This window comes from Bufo gargarizans, chromosome 2, assembly GCF_014858855.1.
Source record: "Bufo gargarizans isolate SCDJY-AF-19 chromosome 2, ASM1485885v1, whole genome shotgun sequence".
NCBI lineage: Eukaryota > Metazoa > Chordata > Amphibia > Anura > Bufonidae > Bufo > Bufo gargarizans.
This window is the reverse complement of record NC_058081.1, coordinates 328,269,596-328,296,693: the sequence shown is the minus strand read 5'-3', so window position 1 is coordinate 328,296,693 and position 27,098 is coordinate 328,269,596. Positions and strand designations below refer to the sequence as shown.

The 27,098-nt window shown below is 43.1% G+C and overlaps 1 protein-coding gene across 1 annotated transcript in view; it reads right to left on the bottom strand.

The window, feature by feature from the left end:
• Window positions 1–15,457, bottom strand: part of PPFIA2 (PTPRF interacting protein alpha 2) — a 439,158-nt gene extending 423,701 nt beyond the window's left edge. The window contains exon 1 of the mRNA XM_044280550.1: window positions 15,328–15,457. The gene's annotated coding sequence lies outside the window, so the exon portion shown is untranslated. The remainder of the gene's footprint in view (window positions 1–15,327) is intronic.
• Window positions 15,458–27,098: the final 11,641 nt, after the last annotated feature.

Below are 27,098 nucleotides of genomic sequence, written 5' to 3'. Positions count from 1 at the left end.
AAAACTCAAAACGCATTTAAATGTGGTAACGTAAAAATGTTACTATATAAGCCACAAAAATGCATGTGGTATGGGGAAAAACAGTTTTTATTGCATTTTCTTAGTAGTAAAAACGGTAGGGCAAATTTGTGTGTGAAGGAAACCTTAAAGACCCATAGTCGGGGAGGCATTTGCTGCCACATTAAAAGTGTCAAAATATGGCAGCATAAGGGTGGTGTCACACACATCTAGGTTTTTGTGTACAGTTTTTGATGCAGTTCTTAGAGCCAAAGACAGAAGTCGGTTGGAAGGGAATGCAAAATATTAAGAAAGGTCTTACAGTATACTTCTCCTTCCTCTTGGATTCACCTCTGGCTTTGGGTCAAAACCAGCATCAGAAACAGACAGAAAAACCTGTTTCTGCACTTCGCATTTTTTGGCCCCTGCTGTTTTTGACCGGCCAGCCAGTCTCATTCATAATTTTACATGCCAGATTATGGTGTGAAAAATGACCGTAGACTGCGCCAGCAAAGGAGCTGGTATAGATTAAAGTCCAACGCACAGCCGGCGGCAGCAAGCTCTAAAGTTATGTACAGGCCTGCTTCTCCCCGTGTGCGGATGAAAACAACCAATAGCAGGTGGGGACAGGGACGATCCTCCCTGCTAGGGAGGCTCGTTCCTATCACAACCTGCCATTGGCGGCTCCCCCCGACACCGGATGTTTTCATTCACGCACAGAGAGAAACAGCAGCTACCATGCGGGGACCAGGATCGGCGCGGGGAGCCAGATAAGTATATTGTGTGTTAGGGGCCCGGCAAATGGGGTGTTTGTAAGTGTTAGAAAACCCCTTTAAGACCTATGTCTAAATGATTGGTCTTAATAAATGTCCCCCATAATGTTGAAGCTTTTGACTTTGATTTTTTTCTGGTGTTCTGACATTTCCTTCTCTATAGGTGAGAAAATGCCAGGAAAAAACCTGGTTTAAGCAGTTATTTAGGGGGGAAAAAAGGTGCATGTGCATGGAAAAACACACAAACTGTTTCTATGGCATTTTTAGTGGTCAAAAAAACACAAATGCAAGTTCATGTGCGTAGGGATCCAATAGTTATAGTACAACCAGCCATAAATTAAACACGTACTTTTAAAAAACATTTGAAATCTAATGACATATCAAAGGTTTGATCAGTGGGGGTCTGAGTGCTGAGACCCTCACCAATCGCTAAAACAAAGAGAAAGTTCTACTCACAAAGTGCACTGTCTCTCATCGCTGCTGAAGACGGCTCAACAGACAGTCTATGGGGGTCATTTATCAAGTGACTTGTGACTATTTTAGTCGTAAAAAAAAGTTGCAAGTCCCTTTTTTGACCAGCTGTGCTACTAAATATGACATGGTGTAAGTGTTTGACAGTTGGGTGAGACAGGGGAGGAGTGCGGGCATTTGAGGGCCGTCATTAATTAGCCAAATCTTATGGCAGTGTAGGAGGAACCTAAGACTCCTTTCACACGAGCGAGTTTCCCGCGCGGGTGCAATGAGCGATGTGAACGCATTGCAACCGCACTGAATTATGACCCATTCATTTCAATGGGTCTGTGTACATAAGCGGTTTTTTCACGCATCAGTTCTGCATTGCGTGAAAAACGCTGCATGTTCTATATTCTGTGTTTTTCACGCAGCCCTGGTCCCATAGAAGTGAATGGGGCTTCAGTGAAAAACGCATTGCATCCGGAAGCAAGTGCGGATGCAATTAGTTTTTCACAGATGGTTGCTAGGAGATGTTGTTTGTAAACCTTCAGTTTTTTATCACAAGCGTGAAAAATGCATCAAAATGCAAAAAACTGAACAACTGAACGCAATCGCAGACAAAACTGACCGAAATTGCTTGCAAAATGGTGCGAGTTTCACTGAACGCACCCTGAACGAATCCAGAGCCAATCCGTCACACTCGTGTCAAAGAGGCCTAAGACAGGCGTAAAAAGATGGCCTAGGTAAATGACCCCCTATGAGCCCATCTTGAGTCTGTCTCTGGCAGCACGGAGAAACCACGCTCCGTGTGAGTGCTTTTTTCTCCTCATTTTAGCAATGTGTGGGGGTTTTAGGCCTCGGACCCCCACTGATTAAAACATTTAATTTGTTGCTAGTTTCCAAAAGTACAGGCACACTTTAAAGTTCGGAGTCACCCCTCCCTCCATAGTTGCACTGCATACAACCGGTAATAACAAGCTTTTGTGGTGATTAAAAATGCAAGACAAAACCACAACAATACGACAAATTCACACCCATGAGGAGAAATAATACAGTACTTTATCCCGGCAAAGCCTATTCTGTATAGAGTGAGAAAACAAGTAGTCAGTTACCTAGGCAATTAAACAGTCAAATCCCTCCCCTATGATTAAAAACATATAATTACACAGCAGGCCTCCCACAGTTTTTTTATTTTTTTTAACAGAGAAAACAGAAGAAAGTCATTAATCTTTAAATGTCTTCATTTTTCCAACCAAAACACAACATGGCATCTCGTGTACCTACAAATGCAGGCTCCAATTTTGGGCCAGCAAAGAATAGTGGCCAGAGGTGTAGCTTAGGGGTTCAGCATGGGAGCTAAGAAACACACCTAAGACCTGAATAGGTCCTCAACCCAGGCAATGCATGTTTACGGGCTCATTCAAACGACTGAAAGGGCTCCATGCCAATACTGCAGACTGATGGTCCTCAATATACGGGCACTGACCCACTGACTTAGGCTACTTTCACACTTGCGTTTTTCTTTTCCGGCATAGAGTTCCGTCACAGGGGCTCTATACCGGAAAAGAACTGATCAGTTTTATCCCCATGCATTCTAAATGGAGAGTAATCCGTTCAGTTTGCATCAGGATGTCTTCAGTTCAGTCGTTTTGACTGATCAGGCAAAAGAGAAAACCGTAGCATGCTACGGTTTTATCTCCGGCGAAAAAAAACTAAAGACTTGCCTGAACGCCGGATCCGGCATTTTTTTCCATAGGAATGTATTAGTGCCGGATCCGGCATGTAAAATACCGGAATGCCGGATCCGTCCTTCCGGTCTGCGCATGCGCAGACCTTTAAAAATGAAAAAAAAAAAAAAAAACGGATCCGTTTTGCCTGATGACACCGGAAAAACGGATCCGATATTGCAATGCATTTTTCTGACTGATCAGGCATTTTTCTGACTGATCAGGATCTTGATCAGTCAGAAAAATGCCTGATCAGTCAGATAAAATGACATCCGTTTGCATACAGTTTGCCTGATCAGGCAGTCAGTTCAGGCAACGGAACTGCCTGCCGGAATCAAACAACGCAAGTGTGAAAGTACCCTTAAATGGGCCCGCGATACGCAAGATACGCCAAAAGATAGGCCATGTCCTATGTTTTACATAGTGGGGGTGCAGTGAGCTGGACCGGGGTATGCACTCTGACGCCAAATTATGCAATGGCTGGGTCAGGTGTAGGTGATAGTCTATAGTTTTGTTTGCGACACCAATTGCAGCGTGCGCAGGGTACAATCACAGGGCCCTCTAAGGTGTTATAACTCACGCCCCAGGTCAGGAATGCCAGAGTGGTGTAATGTCTCTGTATGGTAGTGGTAATGGTGTCAACGGTGTCTCCTACCTGGGTAGTCACTTGCAATAAATTGAGTGTAGTAATTGTAGGAGTAATAAAGGAATTTGCAGCAGAAATTGAGATTCGGACCTTTGGTGAAGTTCAAACTGGTCTTTACTGATTGTAACTTTCATCCAAGCAAGATACAGCTTTAGTCTTAGGTCCCAGCATGTATTGGCAATGGTTGGCAGGAATTTATCTTCTGCTCTATCATGTACCTGGAGCTTGCAGGAAAGGACATCTGCTTTGTAGCTCTATACTGTGTCAGGAATTGGCTTCTGCACTCTCTATCTTCTGCTGTCCGGGGACTGACTAGCTGAGGAGGAATATGGCTTCTCCTGGGTCTCTGGACTTTACTCACAGGGTATGATTTCTTCCTGGAACTCTGGAGTTTGTCTGCTTGCTTCATCCAGCCGAGGCTGCAGGGCTCAGGCTGGGGATGATGATCAATGTCTCAGCCGAGACAAGATCCTGGCTTGGTTCCCTATACAGGGGGACTCCTGAAGACTAACACACAGCCTTCCCCAACGGGGGTGGCTGGCACACTGACTCTAACTTCCTTCTCCACCCATGAGGCAGGATGTGGGCACAGCCCACTCTGCTCACAAAGGGGGAGCTAAGCTGGAATGAACTATTCCATCTTAGATGTACTAAACTGAACCTAAGTCCTTGCCAACACATTGATGCCACCTGCTGGTGAACATGGAAATTACAGCAATATAGGTACATTTACCAAGGTTTACAATGCACAGTTGCGAGGATATAATGTAAAATTACATGAGATGACAAGGTAAATGCTTTTAACAGATTGTAGCGGGGCAGAAGAGTTTAGTAACACAACTCTGGGGTGTTACAGGGGCACGGATCGGAACCCCATGGAAACACTACAATGTGCTCCCGCAGGCTTTCGGTGTCCTATCTCTTGCCGTATCTTGCGGATTGCATACCCAAGGAGTTCATATGGACAATGCCTGTTCATTGCAGATCGCTATTTTTGGTACGCAGCATGGGCATGGAGTCCTTACTTTCGAGGGAATGAGTCAATTCCTGATCACAGTGGTTATAAGCAGCCCAGTGAGCTCCTCAGCAGATGACAATGCATTCCAAAAGAGCAAGGATACATGCTGCTACACTACCCATGAAGTGATTAATTTTTTTATTAAAGGGCTTGTTCAGGCAGAGTCTCCATCCTGTGCTGACACAAGGTCCTTTGATTAAAATAGGACCTTTGCACAATGCTTGCTTAGTGTGAGAGGTTGCATGCGCTTGCCTGGACAACCCCATTAGAGGTCCTATCTGATACTATCTTCAGAGCCCCAGGCCCCTGAAGTGCGCTTCGTGCTCTCCATTGATCACTATGGGAGTCCTGAAAATAGACAAGTCTGCATGCAAACACTTTCACTGCTCTATTCACTTCTATGGGGCTGCCGGAAATGGCCAGGTCAGCGCTTGTTCACGCCAGTTCCCTGTTATGGAGATTGGAGTAAGTCCCAGAGGTAGGACCTGCACCTATCTGCCAACCTAATTTATGTAAATGTATTCTGTCCTCATTTCAAGGGAGCATTCACATGATCGAATTTTTGGTTCGCACCCGATTGCATTTTTTGAATAGGATGCAGACCCATTCATTTCAAAGGGTCCGCAAAAAATGCAGACAGCACACTGTGTGCTGTCCGCATCCGTATGTCCGTTCTGTAGCCCCACAAAAAAATAGAACATGTCCTATTCTTGTCCATTTTGAGGATGAGTATAAGCATTGCTACAATGGATTCACAAAAAAGAAAGGATGCAGCACGGATATCACATGGACATTGTCCGTATTTTTTGCATATCCGCAGATCCGCGGACTGGAAAATACATACGTCTGTGTGAATGCACCCCTAAGGGCTCTTTCACACGAGCGGATGTCGTGCGGGTAATCCGCTGCATGAAAAAGAGCCAAGCCCTGTTCTGGACAGCATGATTGATAATGCTCTTTGCCTCTCTGTGATATTTTTACTACAAAATCACGGTGACAACTTTATCTCACTGTGATTTTGTAGTAAAAAGATCACAGAGAGGCATAGAGCATTATCAGCCATGTTAATGCTCCTTGTCTCTGCTGTCCGGAACGGGGCTTGGCTCTCATACACGCAGCAGATTACCCGCACGGCATCCGCTCGTGTGAAAGAGCCCTAACTGTGTGTGTAGCAGAGCACAGGGGTCTCAGACTACCAAAGGGAACTGGAGCCTGGGACTCTGAGGTTACAATCGCATGCTGTTCCTGTGCCTGACGGGAAGGAAGGCAAGAGCCTGCTCATCATCAGAGGAGACCGCCGCATTTATGGTACATGCAGCGATCAATTCCACAGTATGAGGAGACGTGATATCACTCATCCCCAAACAGACTCATTGTTTGCTGGCAGCAGATTGTGTTTACACAGGAGGATCTGCTGCCGGAAAACGATAATTTATGTGCCTACAGAAACAATCGAATTACCCGTCAAACAAACGTTTTGCTCGTTCATCAGGTACCGTATTTTTCACCCCATAAGACGCACTTTTTTCCCACCAAGGTGGGGGGAAAATGCCCCTGCATCTTATGGGGTGAATACTAATGAAGCACCGGAGAACCAGGAAGCAGTGAAGGCTCTGTACTCACTGCTTCCTGGTCCTCGGCTTGGCTATCTGTGACCTTACACTGTGTGCCGCGATATACAGCCAACAGCAGAATGAAGAGGATCACGATGGTGATGAGCGGTGGCGTCCAGGAGCAGGAGAGGTAAGTGAGTTTTTTTTATTTTATTTGCGCTGGGGGCTGATTGCTGACATATAGAGATTGATACAGTCCTGATCAAAAGTTTAAGACCACTTGAAAAATGGCAAAAAATCATATTTAGCATGGCTGGATCTTAACAAGGTTCCAAATAGAGCTTCAACATGCAACAAGAAGAAATGGGAGTGAGACAAAACATTTTTTGAGCATTAAATTTAATGAAAACAACGAATAAACTGAAACAGGCTATTTTTCATCTGATCAAAAGTTTAGGACCACACCTCCAAAAAAAAAACTAAACCCCCCCAAAACAGAAATCCAACCTCCAAACATGAACTCAGTAATGAGTAGCTCCGCCGTTATTGTTTATCACCTCCAAAATTAGTTTCGGCATGCTTGATGCAAGCGTTTCCATGAGGTGAGTGGGAACATTTCTCCAAGTGGGGAAGACGGCCGCACGAAGGCCGTCTACTGTCTGGAACTGTTGTCCATTTTTGTAAACTTCCCTTGCCATCCATCCCCAAAGGTTCTCAATTGGATTTAGATCATGGGAACATGCAGGGTGGGCCAAAAGAGTGATGTTATTCTCCTAGAAGAAGTCCCTTGTCCTGCGGGCATTGTGTACTGTAGCGTTGTCCTGTTGAAAAACCCAGTTGTTACCACACAGACGAGGGCCCTCAGTCATGAGGAATGCTCTCTGCAACATCTGGACATAGTCAGCGACCGTTTGACGCCCCTGCACTTCCTGAGGCTCCATTGTTCCACTGAAGGAAAAAGCACCCCAGACCATTATGGCGCCCCTTCCACTGTGGCGCGTAGAAAACATCTCAGATGGGATCTGCTTGTCATGCCAGTAACGTTGGAAACCATCAGGACCATCGAGGTAAAAAGAATTCTCATCAGAGAATAAATCTTTCTTCCACCTTTGAATATCCCATGTTTGGTGCTCTCTTGCAAAGTCCAAACGAGCAGTTCTGTGGGTTCAAGGAGACGAGGTCTTTGAAGACGTTTTTTGTTTTTGAAGCCCTTCAGTCTCAGATGCCGTCTGATGGTTATGGGGCTGCAGTCAGCACCACTAAGGGCCTTAATTTGGGTCGAGGATTGTCCAGTGTCTTGACGGACAGCCAATTGGATCCTCCGGCTCAGTGCTGATGACATTTTTTTGGGTCTTCCACTTGACTTTTTTGTTCCATAACCCTCAGGATCACTTCATAAGAAATTCCAAATGACTGTCTTACTGCGTCCCACCTCAGCAGCAATGGCGCGCTGTGAGAGACCCTGCTTATGCAGTTCAACAACCCAACCACGTTCAAAAAGGGAGAGTTTTGTTTGCCTTTGCCATCACAATTTGTGACTATCTGACAGAAAATGACAATGAATCCACATCTTTGCACAGATTTAGCCTTTTAAAGGCATGTGGTCCTAAAATTTGGATCCGCTGAAAAACAGCCTGTTTCAGTTTAATCGTTATTTTCAATTAATTGAATGCTCAAAAAATGTTTTGTCTCACTCTAATTTCTTCTTGTTGCTTGTTAAAGCTCTACTTGGAACCTTGTTAAGATCCAACAATGTAAAATATGATTTTTTTTGCCATTTTTCAAGTGGTCTTAATCTTTTGATCAGGACTGTACAGGCCCTCTAAAAAAAATTAGCATATTGTGATAAAGTTCATTATTTTCTGTAATGTACTGATAAACATTAGACTTTCATATATTTTAGATTCATTACACACCAACTGAATTAGTTCAAGCCTTTTATTGTTTTAATATTGATGATTTTGGCATACAGCTCATGAAAACCCAAAATTCCTATCTAAAAAAATTAGCATATCATGAAAAGGTTCTCTAAACGAGCTATTAACCTAATCATCTGAATCAACTAATTAACTCTAAACACCTGCTAAAGATTCCTGAGGCTTTTAAAAACTCCCAGCCTGGTTCATTACTCAAAACCGCAATCATGGGTAAGACTGCCGACCTGACTGCTGTCCAGAAGGCCATCATTGACACCCTCAAGCAAGAGGGTAAGACACCGAAATAAATTTCTGAACGAATAGGCTGTTCCCAGAGTGCTGTATCAAGGCACCTCAGTGGGAAGTCTGTGGGAAGGAAAAAGTGTGGCAGAAAACGCTGCACAACGAGAAGAGGTGACCGGACCCTGAGGAAGATTGTGGAGAAGGACCGATTCCAGACCTTGGGGGACCTGCGGAAGCAGTGGACTGAGTCTGGAGTAGAAACATCCAGAACCATGGTGTACAGGCGTGTGCAGGAAATGGGCTACAGGTGCCGCATTCCCCAGGTCAAGCCACTTTTGAACAAGAAACAGCGGCAGAAGCGCCTGACCTGGGCTACAGAGAAGCAGCACTGGACTGTTGCTCAGTGTTCCAAAGTACTTTTTTCGGATGAAAGCAAATTTTGCATGTCATTCGGAAATCAAGGTGCCAGAGTCTGTGTCAGTGTCAAGTACCCACAGTCAGTGATGGTCTGGGGTGCCATGTCAGCTGCTGGTGTTGGTCCACTGTGTTTTATCAAGGGCAGGGTCAATGCAGCTAGCTATCAGGAGATTTTGGAGCACTTCATGCTTCCATCTGCTGAAAAGCTTAATGGAGATGAAGATTTCATTTTTCAGCATGACCTGGCACCTGCTCACAGTGCCAAAACCACTGGTAAATGGTTTACTGACCAATGGTATTACTGTGCTCAATTGGCCTGCCAACTCTCCTGACCTGAACCCCATAGAGAATCTGTGAGATATTGGGAAGAGGAAGTTGAGAGACGCAAGACCCAACACTCTGGATGAGCTTAAGGCCGCTATCGAAGCATCCTGGGCCTCCATAACACCTCAGCAGTGCCACAGGCTGATTGCCTCCATGCCACGCCGCATTGAAGCAGTCATTTCTGCAAAAGGATTCCCGACCAAGTATTGAGTGCATAACTGAACATCATTATTTGAAGGTTGACTTTTTTTGTATTAAAAACACTTTTCTTTTATTGGTCGGATGAAATATGCTAATTTTTTGAGATAGGAAATTTGGGTTTTCATGAGCTGTATGCCAAAATCATCAATATTAAAACAATAAAAGGCTTGAACTACTTCAGTTGGTGTGTAATGAATCTAAAATATATGAAAGTCTAATGTTTATCAGTACATTACAGAAAATAATGAACTTTATCACAATATGCGGGGGCTGCTGGCTAACATATGGGGGCTGATGGCTGACATATAGGGGCTGATGGCTGACATATAGGGGCTGATGGCTGACATATAGGGGCTGATGGCTGACATATGAGGGCTGATGGCTGACATATAGGGGCTGATGGCTGAATATATAGGGCTGATGGCTGGATATATGGGGCTAATGGCTGAATATATAGGGGCTAATGGCTGAATATATAGGGGCTAATGGCTGAATATATAGGGGCTGATGGCTGACATATAGGGGCTGATGGCTGACATATAGGGGCTGATGGCTGACATATGGGGGCTGATAGATGGCTGAAGGTTGGGGGGTTGATCTGAGGCATTGGGGGTCTGATTGACATTGGGGGTCTGATCTGAGGTCTGATTGACATTGGGGGTCTGATTGGGGCTGTAAGCTGAGGTCTGATTAACTTTGGGGGTCTGATTGCTGGTCTGACCTGAGATATAATAGAAAATATTTTTTTCTTATTGTTCTCCTCTTAAACCTAGGTGCGTCTTATGGGCTGGTGGGTCTTATAGGGCGATAATCAGTGGCACCTTTACACCACCAGATATGAAAGCACATTGTCGATTATCTGGCAGACTCTCGGCCCATGTAAAGGCTCTTCTCCTGCTTCACTGCAGATGTCGTGAACCTGCCTCCTCAAAGGTGTTTCTGGGTTCTTGCCATCAGCTTGCTCTGCTGAACTACTCGTGGTCTAATCCTAGAGGGACTTGTGAGCCTTGACTAGTACTATTAGCATTTTATGGTCTCCGCACTCCCTGTCAGCTAAGGCCTCTTTCACACGTCAGTGAATCACGGACATGTGCTGTCTTTAGTCTCCACGGACAGGAAGCGTATCCATTGACTTTAATGTGTGTATTCACACATCAGTGGTTTTCTATGGACCTTGGGAAACATGCCCTAATTTTTGTCAGTGATTACAGATCCCTCACGCACATTATAGTGTATGGGTCCATGAGGACTATGGACACAACGCAGATGCCATCCGGTTCACAGATCATTGCTAGAATATGCTCTGGAATTTTGTTTTTTTTTAGCCTAACAGCGGAATAAGGATCACACGTGGAGGGCAAAAAACGAACACATGGACTAAACACAGATCCTTCACGGACATCTTCACGGATGGACCACTGACCATCTTGTCACAGATGTCATCATGGACATTGGAAAGAGGCAGCTTGTAAGAGACAGCTTTGCAACCTGTGCGTCCTTCTGGCCTCTGTCCAGCTGTCATACGTATACTTTATTTTAGAACAATCAACTAGACCAGTGATGGCGAACCTTTTAGAGACCGAGTGCCCAAACTGCAACCTAAAACCCACTTATTTATGGCAAAGTGCCAACACGGCAATGTAACCTGAATACTACAGTCTAATGTAGTATATGTTCCATGTACTTTATCATTTAGCTATAATAGCCTGCCTACATTCAGTGCGCTGCCTGTGTCGTTCATAGTGCGCCCTGCGCTGAGAAATGGCAGGAAAAGTCTAAGGCATATTGGTACACCATAGACTTTTTCCAGGGTGCGGGTGCCCACAGAGATGGCTCTGAGTGCCGCCTCTGACACCCGTGCCATAGGTTCGCCATCACTGAACTAGACTATTCTATACAGAGGCATCCATGGTATCCTTTTATGACATGGTAGCCTATAGGCAACATATGTCTCTGTGTTACTATACAATAACATGTATTAAAGCTACAAGTCAGGAAATCCTCACAACATATACCTCCGATATACACTGCAAACACAATGGGGGAGATTTATCAAAAGTGGTACAACGGAAAACTGGCCTATAGCAACCAATCTGATTACAACTTCAATTTTCCAAAGGAGCTCTGAAAAATGAATGGTGGAATCTGATTGGTTGCTACGGACAACTGAAACAGTTTTTCTTTACAGCACTTTTGATAAATCTTCCCAAACTTTCAGTTTTTCAATACACCAGCTCCAGATGTTAGCTGAAAGTCTATGGGAAATATGAAAAACAGGACACACAAGTGTTTTTTTTCTTCCAGGTGTTTTGATTGTTATTTTTTATTATTTTTTGTATTTCTGCCTTCTTTTCAAAAATGCAGCATGCTGGTGCTCTGCCATTGTTTTGTTTTTTACATCTCTTTCGCCATAGGGACAAAAGGCAGAAAAAAACAGACCACACAGCCATTTAAACCTGGTTTCGGCCCACAATAAGGGTCCATTCACATGTCCGCAAATGGGGCCAGAAGAGATGCGGAGAGCATGGCCCCGAACTTCCGGGCTGCGGCTCCAGAAAAAAATAGAACATGTCCTATTCTTGTCCGCAATTGCGGACAAGAATAGGCAGTTCTATGGGGGGTGCCGGCTGAGTGTATTGCGGATCCACAATACACCAAGGACGTGTGAATGGACCCTAACTGATGGACATCACTGATCCAATACTGACTGTGTGAAAGCGGCTTATCTATCTCTGCTATATCTGTTAGGACTCATGCACACGGCCATATGTATTTTGCGGTCAGCAAAAAATATGGATGACGTCCGTGTGCTTGTCCGTAATGCGGACAATAATAGGACAAGTTCTATTTTTTCGCGGAACGGACATACGGAAACGGAATTCACACGGAGTAACTTCCGTTTTTTGGGGCGGACCCATTGAAATTCATGGTTTCGCATACGGTCCACAAAAAAAAACGGAACGGACACGGAAATAAAATTGTTTGTGTGCATGAGCCCTTAGGCTCTGCTCACATTTTATTATGTGAATGCGTTCTGTGAATGTGCCAGGAAAGCTCATAGACTCCCACTGTCCATACACAGGCCAAAGATTGCCCTTGTGGCCTCTGTTGCTATGGTATACCCAGCTCCTGCCCTGCACGCACTGCGCCCCACCAAGAGCCTCTGTACGATGTGGTGTAGAGGCTATTAGCAGAGTGGAGTGAGCGCGGGGCAGGAGCTCACATAACACATCGATCCTTTGCCTGTTCCTCTCTGCTAAAGCCTTACATAGCCAGTGTACCCCAGGTATTAGAGGAGCAGCGATGCTGCGGCCTGTACAGCGCTCAGTGCCGCCATAGGGGAATTCGTTCACAAGTACACAGAGGTATATGGGAGTAGCGATTATAAAGCGCAATAGACACCTGAACTTCAAACATAAAATCAAAAAATGATGGTTAAAGTAGAAAACTTACTTTCAGCATATTTACAATCTGTTTTAATAAAGTTATGCTGTAACTTTACTTTAACCCAAACTATTTAGAAAATGGTTTCTTTTTTAGCTGAAATGGAGAAAAATAAGAAATTTGTCACAAATGTGCAGAGAATATTTAACCCTAGATCTGCTCCAATAAAACTTTGATGGTCTCACAAACCACTTTTTGTGACAGTTTTTTTAGCCAAAACCAGAACTGGATCCAGCAGGAAGGAGAAGTAGAAGTCTTTTCTCTATATTTCACGTTCCCTTCCAACCCACTTCTGACTTTGGCTCAAGACACTGCATCAAAAACTGTCACAAAAAGCCGTGTGTGACACCACCCTTAGGCTCCATTCAGATGTCCACAAATGGGTCCGCATCCGCTCCGCAATATTGGGAACGGGTGCGGACCCATTCATTCTCAATGGGGCAGAACGGAATGCGGAGAGCACACTATGCTGCGGCTCCGCAATAAAAAAATAAAAAAACATGTCCTATTCTTGTCTGCAATTGCGGACAAGAATAGGCAGTTCTATTGGGGGTGCCGGGCCGGGTGTATTGCGGATCTGCAATACACTACGGACGTGTGAATGGACCCTTAAAGTAAAATTTCCAAATTACTTCTCTCTGCTGTTCTGAAATTCCACACCATATTGCAAATCTTTGCTGCAAACAAGTTCTAGATTACCAGACGTTCTGGACTATCAGATTCCAGGGAAAAGGAACTATGTATTAAAGGGGTTATCCCATGAAAAGTATTACTACACAATGAATATATATGCAATAAAAGTATTTTCTTATATGCATTACATTTCCCCTTTGGTAGCGCCCCCTGCTGCTCATCCTCCATGTCCACCTCCTCCTGCATTCACAGGTGGACTAACACGCTCAGTAGCCTCCGGCCTCCTCCCCTTCCCCTCAGTGGCCATGTATTGGTCTCATAGAGAAGCAGGTTAAGCGGCCCAGACACCTTTTATTCATTCGTCTCTCCTTCTCTCTATATCTCTCTAGACAGTGGAGTAGGAATTTATGGCAGCATTACAAGCAATGTGTATCTCTGGGGCTATACCTGAGGGACTATTTCCTATGCAGAGGTGGAAGGGTTAACAAGAGTCAATTACAATGTATCCTGGAAGATGGAGGCGCTTGATGAGCTTCTGCCCACCCACAGAAAGGGAAGAATGTCCTCCAGATAAGAGAGTTAAACGATTTATCAAAACTGGTGCAAAGGAGAACTGGCTTAGTTGCCCATAGCAACCAATCAGATTCCACCTTTCATTTTCCAATGGAGCTCTGAAAAATGAAACTCGGAATGTGATTGGTTGCCAGGGGCAACTAAGCCAGTTGGCCGTTTACATCAGTTTGATAAATCCGTCCTAAAGAGTTTTAAAATTAGTTTTAAATTGATGAGATAATTCCTTTACTGAAACAGTAGTCAGCGCGACTATCAGCTTATGAAGCTGAAAAACAAGAAGTAACGGGCTGTGTTGGGTCTTTTTTTAATGAAAGGATAGGGGTCTATTGAAACAGGCCTTACAGTACATACAGTACTGACACCTGCCCTCAGGGACCAATTTACTATACGACCTGTATTATAATCTCCAGGTAAAACTTGCAAAAAAAAAATGCTCGCCATAGCAACACCCCGTTTTTAAAAGAAGCCTTATGAGTAGGGTTCGGGTTATCTAAGAATTGCGTTACCACGGACCATAACTTATACTGTAGTCCGTGGTAGCGGAATCCATAACGGAATACTCAGATTACCCGAGCCTTGTACGCCGAACTTGAAAACACAAGTCCGCTCATCCCTACTTATGAGGGTGTCACAAAAACCTGAATGCAATTACAAAATTCAATCAGCAATAAAAAAAAAAAAAAAAAAAAACAGCTCAGGCATAATATCAGCACTGACATGACCAAGAATGCCCGCCACGGCGTGGCATTAGCAAGCAGGACGGCGCCAATACCACTGCCAAGCTATAATTGCACGGTTAATAATTTAGGATATCAGTATTGGAGGACTCCATGGCTGTGTACATAGTGTGATACCCATAATGCAGAGAAGTCTGTACACTGGGCAGGTAGAGGACCTGGCACAGTACCCTCCTTCCCCTGCCACACCCTCACTATGACACCTAGGTGCTGAATATAATGCAAGTCCCAATCAATCACTGCACTTTCCTCCCAGGTAGCACTGCAGCTGTCACACCACGCAGATCATGTTGTGCCCCCTGCCCCCGTTGTCAGCCTGGCACAAGTGCCACTGCCAGGACACACCCGGCACATACATGCAACATGCCAGGATCCCTGTAGTAAGAGCAGCACCTTGCAGGAAAATCCTTGCCATTGTCTCAATTGCATTACATCATGCCTAGGGCTCCTCCCACTTAACTCCTCACAGCCCGGTGGCTTCCAGGCACTGAAGCAAACGACTCTGGTACTGTAAGTAATGGAAATGCAAAACCAGAGAGCAAGGCATGTGGATATCGCAGTGCCGACCGCCATGTGGAGACATACATGTACAGTTGTCATGCAGAGCCCAACTTTCCTGTCTCACAGAATAACGCATGCCAGGATGCGGTAAGAATAACGCAATGCCGCTACCTGCTCCTCAGTTCCTGAGCCTTCCTTCACGAGATCAAGGAGACCAGTCTGCAGTCTGCACTGGGTCACACAGAGGGTCCCTCCTGGAGCAGCTCTCCATCAATCCGGGCAGAGCTGCTTCACAATGTGCTGGAGTGCCAGCAGCTGGAGGCAGCCGGGCACCTGGGCATGTCTGCTCCCCTCTCACCACCCAAATGGAAAGGCATCCATGGCAAAAATGGCACATTACAAATTTTGCAATGGGAAGCAAAGCTCGGGAGAAACCATTGTTTAGAGCAGAGGAGGGGAGGTGTCTCTTAAAGCTCCAGCATCCTCCGAGTGCTGCTCCCTAGCAGTGAGCCCTGCTATACTCCCCATTCATAGCATCCTACACGGCACAGGGTTATATACTGCATATTCCGGGTATACTACAGTATGTATTGTAATACATACTGCATATTCCGGGTATACTACAGTATATATAGTATTATACACTGCACAGGTTTATATACTGCATATTCCGGGTATACTACAGTATATATAGTATTATACACTGCACAGGTTTATATACTGCATATTCCGGGTATACTACAGTATGTATTGTAATACATACTGCATATTCCGGGTATACTACAGTATATATAGTATTATACACTGCACAGGTTTATATACTGCATATTCCGGGTATACTACAGTATATATAGTATTATATACTGCATATTCAGGGTATACTACAGTATATATAGTATTATACACTGCACAGGTTTATATACTGCATATTCAGGGTATACTACAGTATATATAGTATTATACACTGCACAGGTTTATATACTGCATTTTCCGGGTATACTACAGTATGTATTGTATTATACACTGCACAGGTTTATATACTGCATATTCCGGGTATACTACAGTATATATAGTATTATATACTGCACAGGTCTGGGGCTTACTGTATTATATGCTGCATATTCCGGGTATACTACAGTATATATAGTATTATACACTGCACAGGTTTATATACTGCATATTCCGGGTATACTACAGTATATATAGTATTATACACTGCACAGGTTTATATACTGCATATTCCGGGTATACTACAGTATGTATTGTAATACATACTGCATATTCCGGGTATACTACAGTATATATAGTATTATACACTGCACAGGTTTATATACTGCATATTCCGGGTATACTACAGTATGTATTGTAATACATACTGCATATTCCGGGTATACTACAGTATATATAGTATTATACACTGCACAGGTTTATATACTGCATTTTCCGGGTATACTACAGTATGTATTGTATTATACACTGCACAGGTTTATATACTGCATATTCCGGGTATACTACAGTATATATAGTATTATATACTGCACAGGTCTGGGGCTTACTGTATTATATGCTGCATATTCCGGGTATACTACAGTATATATAGTATTATACACTGCACAGGTTTATATACTGCATATTCCGGGTATACTACAGTATATATAGTATTATACACTGCACAGGTTTATATACTGCATATTCCGGGTATACTACAGTATATATAGTATTATATACTGCATATTCAGGGTATACTACAGTATATATAGTATTATACACTGCACAGGTTTATATACTGCATATTCAGGGTATACTACAGTATATATAGTATTATACACTGCACAGGTTTATATACTGCATTTTCCGGGTATACTACAGTATGTATTGTATTATACACTGCACAGGTTTATATACTGCATATTCCGGGTATACTACAGTATATATAGTATTATATACTGCACAGGTCTGGGGCTTACTGTATTATATGCTGCATATTCCGGGTATACTACAGTATATATAGTATTATACACTGCACAGGTTTATATACTGCATATTCCGGGTATACTACAGTATATATAGTATTATATACTGCACAGGTCTGGGGCTTACTGTATTATATGCTGCATATTCCGGGTATACTACAGTATATATAGTATTATACACTGCACAGGTTTATATACTGCATATTCCGGGTATACTACAGTATATATAGTATTATATACTGCATATTCAGGGTATACTACAGTATATATAGTATTATACACTGCACAGGTTTATATACTGCATATTCCGGGTATACTACAGTATATATTGTATTACATACTGCACAGGTTTATATACTGCATATTCCGGGTATACTACAGTATATATAGTATTATACACTGCACAGGTTTATATACTGCATATTCCGGGTATACTACAGTATATATAGTATTATACACTGCACAGGTTTATATACTGCATATTCCGGGTATACTACAGTATATATTGTATTACATACTGCACAGGTTTATATACTGCATATTCAGGGTATACTACAGTATATATAGTATTATACACTGCACAGGTTTATATACTGCATATTCCGGGTATACTACAGTATATATAGTATTATACACTGCACAGGTTTATATACTGCATATTCCGGGTATACTACAGTATATATTGTATTATACACTGCACAGGTTTATAAACTGCATATTCCGGGTATACTACAGTATATATAGTATTATACACAGCACAGGTTTATAAACTGCATATTCCGGGAATACTACAGTATATATTGTATTACATACTGCACAGGTTTATAAACTGCATATTCCGGGTATACTACAGTATATATAGTATTATACACTGCACAGGTTTATATACTGCATATTCCGGGTATACTACAGTATATATAGTATTATACACTGCACAGGTTTATATACTGCATATTCCGGGTATACTACAGTATATATTGTATTACATACTGCACAGGTTTATATACTGCATATTCAGGGTATACTACAGTATATATAGTATTATACACTGCACAGGTTTATATACTGCATATTCCGGGTATACTACAGTATATATAGTATTATACACTGCACAGGTTTATATACTGCATATTCCGGGTATACTACAGTATATATTGTATTACATACTGCACAGGTTTATATACTGCATATTCAGGGTATACTACAGTATATATAGTGTTATACACTGCACAGGTTTATATACTGCATATTCCGGGTATACTACAGTATATATAGTAATATACACTGCACAGGTTTATATACTGCATATTCCAGGTATACTACAGTATATATAGTATTATACACTGCACAGGTTTATATACTGCATATTCCGGGTATACTACAGTATATATTGTATTACATACTGCACAGGTTTATATACTGCATATTCAGGGTATACTACAGTATATATAGTATTATACACTGCACAGGTTTATATACTGCATATTCCGGGTATACTACAGTATATATAGTATTATACACTGCACAGGTTTATATACTGCATATTCCGGGTATACTACAGTATATATTGTATTACATACTGCACAGGTTTATAAACTGCATATTCCGGGTATACTACAGTATATATAGTATTATACACTGCACAGGTTTATATACTGCATATTCCGGGTATGCTACAGTATATATAGTATTATATACTGCACAAAATTTACACATTTGGATTCCGTGAGGGGTATGGCGAGTTCATGTGAGATTTTTTTTTTTTGGCACAAGTTAGTGGAATATGAGACTTTGTAAGAAAAAAAAAAAAAAAACAATTTCCGCTAACTTGTGGCAAAAAAATGTCTGAATGGAGCCTTACAGGGGGGTGATCAATGACAGGGGGGTGATCACCACCCTGTCATTGATCACCCCCCTGTAAGGCTCCATTAAGAGGTCTGTATGTGTTTTCTGGATCCACAGGAAGGTGATCAATGACATATAGCCCATATAGACTCCCTGATCACCCCCCTGTCATTGATCACCCCCCTGTAAGGCTGGCTCCATATAGACGTCCGTATGTGTTTTGCGGATCCACGGATCCATGGATCGGATCCGCAAAACACATACGGACGTCTGAATGGAGCCTTACAGGGGGGGTGGTCAATGACAGGGGGGTGATCAGGGAGTCTATATGGGCTATATTTCATTGATCACCCCCCCTGTAAGGCTCCATTCAGATGTCCGTATGTGTTTTGCGGATCCGATCCATGGATCCGTGGAACCGCAAAACACATACGGACCTCTGAATGGAGTCAGCCTTGCAGGGGGGTGATCAATGACAGGGGGGTGATCAGGGAGTCTATATGGGCTATATGTCATTGATCACCCCCCTGTAAGGCTCCATTCAGACGTTCGTATGTGTTTTGCGGATCTGCGGATCCATGGATCAGATCCGCAAAACACATACGGACGTCTGAATGGAGCCTTACCGGGGGGTGATCAATGACAGGGGGGTGATCAATGACAAGGGGTTGATCAGGGAGTCTAATATGGGGTGATCAGGGGTTAATAAGTGACAGGGGGGGGGTGTAGTGTAGTGTAGTGTGGTGATTGGTGCTACTTACAAAGCTGCCTGTGTCCTCTGGTGGTCGATCCAAGCAAAAGGGACCACCAGAGGACCAGGTAGCAGGTATATTAGACGCTGTTATCAAAACAGCGTCTAATATACCTGTTAGGGGTTAAAAAAAATTGCATCCACAGCCTGCCAGCGAATGATTGCCGCTAGCAGGCTGTAGATCAGCTCGTTTACCTCCGGTTCCTGTGAACACGCGCTCCTGTGTGCACGCGTTCACAGGAAATCTCGCGTTAGTGTGACCTGGCAGAGCCGCAGCATTGACGCCGATCGGTGTTAGCGAGACGGGAGGTGGTTAAGGTGTTGCAACTCACGTACCGGGTGAGGAATGCCAGAGTGGTGTAATGTCTCTGTGTAGCAGTAGTGATAGTGTCAACGGTGTCTCCTACCTTGGTACGGCTGGACTCCTGTATCCGGGCTCACTTGCAATAAATTGAGTGTTGCTAGTAGGGTTAATTGAGGAATGAATGAGATCCAGACTTGAAGTATAATTCAACTTGTCTTTACTGAAGGCAGCATAAATCCATACGAGATACAGCATTAGTCTTTTAGGTCCCAGCAGGTATTGGCAATATGTGGCAGGGATCAATATCTCTTCTGCTTCTATACTATATGCCTGGAGAATATAGCAGGTATTTATCTTCTGTCTATCTTCTGCTTGGTGTGGGCCTGACTAGCTGAGGAGGAATTTGGCTTCTCCTGGTCTCTGGATAAGTACTCACAGTTATGCTCACAGGGAATGCTCTTCCTAGAGGACTGGAGGTGGCTGCGTGCTTGTCAACCAGCTGAGGCTGATGGCTCAGGCTGGGAAGGTTCTCTGGTCTCAACCGAGACAGGGTCCTGATTTGGGATCCCTAGAACTGGGAGCTCCTACTAACACAACCTTCCCCTAGCTGGGGTGGCTGGTACACTAACTTTAACTTCCTTGACAATAGATTATGCAGACTAACAATACACATACACTTAACATGCTGTAGCGGGGTAAAAGAGTTTGCTAACATAACTCTGGGATGTTACACATACTGCATATTCCGGGTATACTACAGTATATGCTGTACATGAGTAGTACATACATTATATACTGCACAGGTCTGAGGCTTACTGTGTTATATACTGCATATTCCGGGTATACTACATTATATATTGTATTATATACTGCACAGGTCTGGGGCTTACTGTATTATATTCTGCATATTCCGGGTATACTACATTATATATTGAATTATATAATGCACAGGTCTGAGGCTTACTGTATTATATACTGCACAGGTCTGGGGCTTACTGTATTACATACTGTATATTCAGGGTATACTACAGTATATATTGTATTATATACTGCACAGATCCTGGACTTACTGTATTATATACTGCATATTCAGGGTATACTACAGTATATGTTGTATTATATACTGCACAGGTCTGGGGATTACTGTATTACATACTGCATATTCCGGGTATACTACAGTATATATAGTATTATACACTGCACAGGTCTGAGGCTTACTGTATTATATACTGCACATTCCGGGTATACTACAGTATATGCTGTACATGTGTAGTATATACATTATATACTGCACAGATCTGGGGCTTACTGTATTACATACTGCATATTTAGGGTATACTACAGTATATATTGTACATGTGTAGTACATATATTATATTCTGCACAGGTCTGGAGCTTACTGTATTACATACTGCACATGGGTAGTACATACTACATTATATTCTGCACATGGGTAGTACATACTACATTATATATTGTACATGTGTAGTACATACTACATTATATATTGTACATGTGTAGTACATACATTATACACTGCACAGGTCTGAGGCTTACTGTATTATATACTGCATAGTCATGGTATACTACATTATATATTGCATCATATACTGCACAGGTCTGGGGCTTACTGTATTACATACTGCATATTTAGGGTATACTACAGTATATACTGCACACGTGTAGTGGATACAATATATGCAGCACATGTGTAGTGGATACATTATATGCTGCACGTATGTAGTGCATACATTATATAATGCACATGTGTAGTAGATATATTTATACTCCACATGTGTAGAGCATACTACATTATATACTGCACATGTGTAGTGGATACATTATATATTGCACATATTTGGTACATACCACATCATACACTGCCCATATTTGGTACATACTGCACAGCATCTTGCACATATTTAGTGCACACTACATCATATGCTGCACATATGTAGTAATATACATCATATACTGTACCTGTTTAATGCATACTATATTCATATGTACAGCACCATGGAATGAATGGCGGTTTAATAATAAATAATAATAGTATAGTGCATACTACTAGTGTTATACACTGCAAATATCAGTAGTATGTCCATATTGTGCCATCATTATTCCAGCGGTATCAGTTGCCAGATTACCTAGAGTCCTGAAAGGCAATAGAGCACAGGGTCCTTCAAGGGCCTGGATAGGCTGGGGGCCCCCTCCAGTCTGTGTATAGCTGGTTTGGTTACAAACTTCCATGATGAACTAGGATGATGGAAATTCGATTTACTAGCATGTTTTGCTTAGTGAGGATTGACAAGAACCATACTGTTAATATAATAGGATTATTAGATAGTACACATACAATAACAGGAACTGTTATATAGAAAGCAGGGACGTATTTGTGTGAAGAACCATTCCTAGGATGAGAAGTGTCCACAAACGTTCTATTACCATTCTGCTCCCTGGTTTGACTCAATGGTTTCAACCAGTCCTTAAATAAATTGTGAGGTAATCCCGCCCTCACTTGCGTGCAGCTATCCCCAGTTGCCTTGAGATGTTTGTGCCTGTCTGATGTGAGCATTTCCTTCATACAAGGGTTAACCTCCTTACTCTGGAGACTCAACGCAATATCCTTCACAAGGTATCTGAGTCATTTCACTTCAGCTGCATCATACTCCGTGTGATGTCAAGTGCATGGCAGTTACAGTAGCAGCAGATACTCCATTCATGGTGAATGTCCTTCAGAGCATCACCCTGCAGGCGTCGGATGCCAATAATATGGATAGTATTTCCCAATGCCCAGGAAGGCTGGCAGCATTCAATCATCTGCCTCTAAAATGGACACTTAAGGGCTCATGCACACGACCATGTGGTGGTTTCAATGTTTTGCGGGCTGTTTTTAATGGACTCGTTTTTCAGTGTTTTGTTTCAGTGGTGTTTCCGAGTCAGTTCCGTTTTTCCTTTCCGTTTTTCCGTATGGATACACAGTATACAGTAATGACATAGGAAAAATTGGACTGGGCATAACATTTTCAATAGATGGTTCCACAAAAATTGAACGGATACGGAAGACATACGGAGTATATTCCGTATGTGTTCCGTTTTTATTTTTGCGGGCCCATTGACTTGAATGGAGCCACGGAACGTGATTTGCGGGCAATAATAGGACATGTTCTATCTTTCATTGGAACGGAAAAATGGAAATACGGAAACGGAATGCACACAGAGACACTTCCGTTTTTTTTGCTGACCAATTGAAATGAATTGTTCAGTATAAGTAACGCATACTGAACTAAAGAAAACGCCAGTATACTGAACGCAAAAAAGTTAGTGTGCATCAGCCCTAAGGACTCGTTCACACAAACTTTTTTTGTTTTCCATATACGGGCCGTTTTTTGCATCCCGTATACGGAACCATTCATTTCAATGGGTCCGCAAAAATGCATTCCATTTCTGTTTTTCTGTTTTTCCGTTCCGCAACATTTTGAGTCAAGTCCTATTATTGTCCTCAAATCACGTTCAGTGGCTCCATTCAAGTCAATGGGTCCGTATAAAAAACGGAATGCATACAGAACACATGTCCAGATGTCATCCGTTTTTTGCAGATCCATACTGTAGAAATGCTATGCCCAGCCCATTTTGCACATGTGTTTGGTGTTTGCAATGATTACAAAGTTCCTGTTTTTGCGGAAAAACGAAACGGAAACACAACGGATCCAAAAACCGGAACAACGGATCAGTGAAAAATGGACCGCGAAACAATACGGTCGTGTGAACGAGCCCAAAAGGAGATGGAACCTTTTTTAACAGACGTAGCAGTATGTCTAGTAAAATAATGTCTACCAGCCTTTCTTGATAAGAAAATATCCCCAAAGGAACACGATGGTAGTGTGGTGTGAGTCTCCTTGTGGGAATATAGCCCTGTTATTGGGATAAGTATGCCATGCGGTCAGGATTTGTAAGCCCTGAAACCAGGAGAGAAGCCTACAGAGAAAAACTATAATCTGTATGTGCCAAGAATGTCCATTTTTTTTTTTCCTGCAAGAGTGATTCATTCAAATGAATGGGTCTGCGAGAGAAATGGACTGTACATGGTCATCTCGCAACACATATCTTGAGATATGTTACGTCAAGAGGAAAGGTAGGAATTACACCTCTTTACATCAATCAGGTAGAGATATATGTGTTTATATGCAATTTAAATTTTTCCCTTGAAATCATAATAATTGACAGCATATTGGATATTTTTTGAGTTGCTAGGCTCCAACTCAAGGTACCACAGCCAACCAGCTGTTTTCAGAAGCTTTGGGGCTAGAACCAGGGACTGGAACTGCACAGATCCATTCACTGAAAACAGCTGATCGGCAGGGGTGCTGGGAGTCAGACCCTGTTGACCTGCTATTGAAGACCTATTCTAAGGATAAGGTCATCAATTAGTAAGTCCCAGACAAGCCCATTAATGTGTTTACTGGACAATAGCGTTATTACTTTTCTTTGCAGACATTTAGGATGGATTGCAGAACAAACTTTTTTACTGATATTGCACAATTATAAATTATGCATGTACCCTAAGATCTTATAAGATACATAATGCATACATGGATGGTATGGGGTCTAGGGAGTCTGTCCAATATCCAGTAGGATGAAACAGTTAGATGCGTGCTCCAATAATTGCTACCCAGGAAATTAATTCATTAAACTCCATACATGTTTTCCCATTGATTCTAAAATCTCACTTTACATATTCCAGGCTTTAGTTGCTTTCAAAAGATACTTAGAAGTTATAATATTACAATGTATGATACAAATTCACTAAAATATTCTGCATTGTTTGGAAAATTTCTGACAAGCTCCAACTCACATCACAATTGGGTGTCTTGTCCAGTACTATCCTCACCATCGTCCTATCGCTCCTCAAACCTCTGACTCCTCCTCCACCTCTTGCAGTGGCAGCTCCTAATCCTCATTTTCCTCATCCTTATCTTCTTCATCCTCCTCCATGGCAGATTCCTTTTTTGTGTCCCCAACAGCTATAGGGCAGACAACAAGATGCGTCAGCTGCCCTTCTTCTGCCATGGTCCCCTGCTGCATGAGTGTCAGCATCTGTTCTAAGATAAATATGAGAGGGATGACATTGTTCATGCTGCAGTTGTCCCTGCTGGAAAACTTTGTGGCCTCTTCGAAGGGCTTCAGATGCCACCTCCTGATCTCAAAGCAAGACATGCTCCTTGCTGCTAAGGTGCATGATAAAAATCGTTTACGGCTTTCTGCTGCTCATACAGACTCTCGAGCATGTGCAATGTCGAATTCCAGCGAGCTGGGACTTTGTGGATTAAGCAGTGTAGCGGCAGACTGTTCTGTCACTGCATGTCCTGGAGATCATTTCTCACCACGGAAGAGTGGTTGAAGTGCTTGGACAGTCTCCAGTGTACTAATTTAGAAATCGTTGCACCACTAGGTTGATGACGTGCACCATGCACATGTTATTTTGCCCAGGTTCAGGGCAGCCACAATGTTGCACCCATTGTCGCTGACCATGTTGCACAGTTAGAGTCAGCAGGGTGACAGCCAAAGGGATGTTTGCTGTTTGATGTATTTCAGCAACTGCTCGTCGGTGTGTCTACTCTCTCCCAGGCCGATCAGCTCCAACTCAGCGTGGCAACGTTTGATATGACACATGTGATAGAAAGGAGTGGTAGTGCGAACAACCCTGTGCCCAGCTGCTGATGGGGATGGGAAGGAGGAGGCAGATAAGTTCCTGGTGTGCGAGCCAGGCCAACACAATTGTGGGGGTCAAAAGGACCTGGCCTTGTTGCTGGGGTGCTGTCTCTCCACTGCCAAAGAAAACATTGACCCAGTGGCCCGTGAGACACATGTACTGTCCCTGCCCATAAGAGCTGCTCCAGGTGTCCACCGTGGCCTGAACCTTGCCATGCAGTGAGAATCACATGGATTGGCCATGTGATTGGAGTACAAGGCAGGGATGTCTTTTTGGGACAAATAATGCTGGCTAGGAATCTCCCAGCTAGGCTGAGCACATGCCATTACCTCCCTAAAGGCAGCAGACTCAAATAAATGTTACGGCAGCAACTGCACCGCCAGCAACTGCACCAAGTGAGAATCAAGTCGGATTGCTGGGTGTGTAGAGTTGTTTCCTGGCCACATATCCCCTTATCAATGTGGCTGACGATGGAGCGGAGGAGGAGTCTGAGCAGGAGAAGCAGAAAGGGATAATGACAATGTGAAAAACACTGTACTGCCCGTGGATGTGGTCTGGCTGCTGCAAGGGGGACTAGGAGAAGAAGCAAACTCCTGCTACAGTGGCTGGCTGCCACTTCTGTTAACCCATGGGATGGAATGATGCCACTTCATGTGGTTCAAAAAAACTGTGGTGCCTATGTTTTTTTTTGCCTGTCCACGTCTTATTTTGCTCTTGCACAGCTTGCACAAAGCAATGCCTCTGTATTTCGACAGTGAAAAAAAAAATGCCATATGGGAGATACTCAGGGAGCAGAGGTGGAGACAGCTGAGCTGGGCTTAGCTATGGGACGTTTTGGGCCTAACCCACCCACAGCGTCAACAGAATCACCAGATCCTGAAACAGATGTTGCCGGGGCTGTTCTTGTGGTCTCTGCTCTTTATTGCTACCACCATCATCTCCTCCTCTGAGGCTTGATGCTCAATTTTACATTAACCACTTCAACCCCGCTAGCTGAAACCCCCTTAATGACCAGGCCACTTTTTACACTTCTGCACTACACTACTTTCACCGTTCATCGCTCGGTCATGCAACTTACCACCCAAATGAATTTTACCTCCTTTTCCAATTTTTTTTATACAAAGTTGGCATTTGACCAAGATATTTTTCTCACCCAGCATGGGTATATGTAAAATGACACCCCAAAACACATTCCCCAACTTCTCCTGAGTACGGCGATACCAGATGTGTGACACTTTTTTGCAGCCAAGGTGGGCAAAGGGGCACATATTCCAAAGTGCACCTTTCGGATTTCGCAGGCCATTTTTTACACATTTTGATTGCAAAGTTCTTCTCACACATATGGGCCCCTAAATT